The sequence below is a fragment of the Oryzias melastigma genome, linkage group LG16 (assembly GCF_002922805.2).
Source record: "Oryzias melastigma strain HK-1 linkage group LG16, ASM292280v2, whole genome shotgun sequence".
Lineage (NCBI taxonomy): Eukaryota > Metazoa > Chordata > Actinopteri > Beloniformes > Adrianichthyidae > Oryzias > Oryzias melastigma.
This window is the reverse complement of record NC_050527.1, coordinates 29,025,710-29,029,325: the sequence shown is the minus strand read 5'-3', so window position 1 is coordinate 29,029,325 and position 3,616 is coordinate 29,025,710.

Sequence of the window (3,616 nt, the reverse complement as noted above, 5' to 3'; positions counted from 1 at the left end):
TATAGGGTTGAAAGACTGACACTGAAGGTTAGAGTGAAGCTGCCAGAGGGAGAACGGTTAAGCCTGAGGAGGCTGTTAGGAGGAGAGCAGAGTTTCAGTGGAGCTGTGATTGTTTTTTTGTTTGTTTTGTTTGTAGACAAATCGGAAAGTTGAAGAGAATATAGTGGGGGTTTTTTTCTTCTTCTTAAAATAATTTATTTTGGTCTAGTTCGAAAGTCCCCCACTCCGACTCACACTCCTACACAGTAGGTGGCGGTAATGCGCAATTCACGTAGGTGCCACCCACCAGTTAAACCCCAGCAAGAAGAAGTCCATGGCAGACAGGGAGCAGAGCAGCAGGCTGAGGGGCTGGTTTGTTTTGGTCTCTCTTTTCTCCTCTCTGTCCTCATCAGTCTTACACTGCTGGGTTTTGTTATTTTAGTTTGGGGTTGGATCTTGGTAGTCTTAGTTTTCAGGCTTTGTTTATTTGTTTTCTTTAGGTAGTTTTGGTTATGCAGCCATTATCTGGAGCTGCTGACTCTGATGGTCGACATGGCTGGGTCAGCAGTCTTCATGATTTATTTTATGTTTGAACAAGGTTTCAACTCCCTTTTGGTTTGTCCTTTTTAACCAGCGCACTCATTATTTTATTTTTGTTCTTTCATTACAGGACACAGGGTTTCTCCAATTCAAAGTCTCCGATCACCATTGTATATTTTTTTTTAGCCTGGTCACTTCTATCCAGCAGGGGGCCCCGGTGAGAACTGTGGGGAAGCAGTATATCTCCACTGAAGTGGTTGCAAATTTTATTGATACTCTTAAACTAACTCCTGCTCAGATTTTAACTGCACCTTATGATTTTATTGTTGATGATTTTAACAGTAGACTTCGGTCTGCTGTTGACGCGGTAGCTCCTTTTAAAACAAAAGTTCTTAAGACAAGTTTTAAAAAACCTTGAAGCAATGATACAACTAGAAATCAGAAAAGAAATTGCAGGAGAGCAGAGAGAAGTGGAGAAAATCAAAATTAAGAGTAGATTATGAATATTTTAAAGATCTATTGAGACTTTACAACTCATCAAACTGTCCAGGACAAACTATTTTTCCACAATCATCTCAGACAATAAAAATAACCCCAAGATTCTTTTTTAAAAATTCGATTATTTAATTAACGGAGATTTTAATAAGTGTTCCATGATTCAGTCCCAGTGGCGTGTTAAAACTTTGCAGACCACTTTGGAGAAAAAAAAAATCAGTGCTATAAGATCTAACCTTTTATCTCTACAGACCTGTTATTTTAGTAGATCACAAGCACTGATCTCACCTTTGTAAACACTGGAGAGTTTTGTTCTAGTCGATGCCGAGATGTTTAGTAGAGTTTTCTGCTAACTTTCCACAACGACTTGCCTTTTAGATCCAATACCTACGTCACTTCAAAAATCATGTTATGGATTCTTTGACTCTGATCTTTTAACTATTATAAATTACTCTCTTCAGTTGGGTGTCTTTCCCTGTGCCTGTAAAACGGCAGTGGTAAAGCCCCTGCTGAAGAAGAGCAATTTAGATACCTACAGTTTTTATCCAAACAACAGTTTTTATGCAAAATTGTTGAAGATTGTTTTTACTCAGTTACATGACTTTTTAAACGAGAGAAACGTTTTAGAAAAATATCAGTCTGGTCTTAGGACAAACCACTGTACTGAGACGGCCCTTTTAAACATTTTAACTGATTTTAGAATAAATTATGATTCACAGAAGCTTACTGTGCTGGTTCTACTGGATCTTAGTGCCGCTTTTGATACAGTAGATCACCAGATTTTACTTGACAGACTTGAGTCTGGTGGGCCTATCAGGAACTGTTTTAAAGTGGTTTTATTCCTGTCTAACAGACCGACAATTTTTTGTCAACATGGATAGATGGTCCTCAAGAATCCATAACATAAGCTATGGTGTCCCCCAAGGTCCAATTTTTAGGCCAAATACTTTTTAATTTATACATTTTACCATTGGGAGATGTCATCAGGAGACACGGCGTAAACTTTCACAGCTATGCTGATGACACAGCTTTACATCGCCGTGTCTCTTGATGACCTAGAACCAATTAACACTCTTTTAAATTGCATTTTAGACATTAAATCTTGGATGGCAGATAATTTTTACAGCTCAACCAGGACAAAACTGAAGTTTTAGTTATTGGTCACAAAGGCAAGAGAGAGATGATTTTACAAAAACGTCAGTTTTAAAACTTCCCAGTATGTGAGAAACCTGGGCGTTATTTTAGACTCTGAGCTTAGTCTTATTCCTCATATTAAAAGTGTTGTCAAGACAGGATTCTTTCACCTAAGAAGTATCGCCAGAGTCCGCCCATTCCTCTCTTTTGCCAGCACAGAGGTGCTAATGCATGCTTTTATTTTTAGTCGTCTTGATTATTGTAATGCCCTGCTCTCTGGCTTACCCCAAAAAAATCCATCTACAGCTTACAGGTCCTTCAGAACTCGGCAGCACAAGTTCTGACGGGAACCAGAGGGCGGGAACACATTACACCGGTTTTAAAATTGCTGCATTGGCTTCCTGTGCTTTTCAGGATCAATTTTAAAGTTCTTTTATTGGTTTACAAAACTCAATAATTGCTCTGGGCCCTCTTATTTGGGAGATTTTCTTTTAAAATGTGAACCCTTGCGGACCCTAAGGTCCTCCAGCATGGCCTTTTAGTTTTTCCTCGGGTGAGGACCGTGACCTACGGTGAGGCTTCGTTCCACCATTGCGGTCCTCGCCGGTGAAACTCAGGGCCGCTGAGTCGGTAGAGATTTTTGAGAAAGGGCTCCAGACACACCTTTTTAATATAGCTTTTAGAGGATTTCCGTACTTTTATGGATCTCTTAATTTTGATTTATTGTTTTAGCTAATATGCATTGTATTCATCCTAAATGCTGGTTTATGAAGCTATTTATTTTCTATTTTTTATATTCTCCTGTAACTGTTCCATTTCACTCCTTTTGTTCTAAGCTCCAGTGTTTCCTCATATGATCCATTTACTCCAGGTTTAGTCGGCTGTCTCTGGGGCTCGGTTTTGGTGCCTTGTCTGGGGCGGGAGGGGGTCTGCATTGCAACTTTACAGGTGTGGTGTGGGACCCTGGTCTCTCTGGTTTGGGTGGGTGCCATGGCGATGCCCTTTGTGTGCAGCTGTGACTAATGGATCCCACTGTACTGTTTCCACACGCAGCCAAGCCACGTGTTTCTTTTATTTTATGTTGATTAATGTATTTATTGTTAATCCTTATTTATTTAATTAATGGGGGGTGGAATATTTGCAATATTGGGTGGGGCTAGGGCAGGGTTTGCAGGGACGATTATTTTAACATCACTAATGTTTTTTCACAAGCCATGAAATCTTTTTTTCCTTTCGGCTTTTCTCTTCAGGGGTCGCCACAGCGAATCAGTTTCCTCCATCTAAGCCTGTCTTCAGCATCCTCCACTCTAACACCAGCTACCTTTATGTCTTAATCAATCAATCAATTATACTTTATTAATCCCAGGGGGGGGGAAATTGGGTGGTGGGCAGCAGCTGTTACTACAGCGCTTATCGCCCGAAAAAGACACATGAGGGTACAGGAAAGGAAGGATGTCAAAAATCAAGT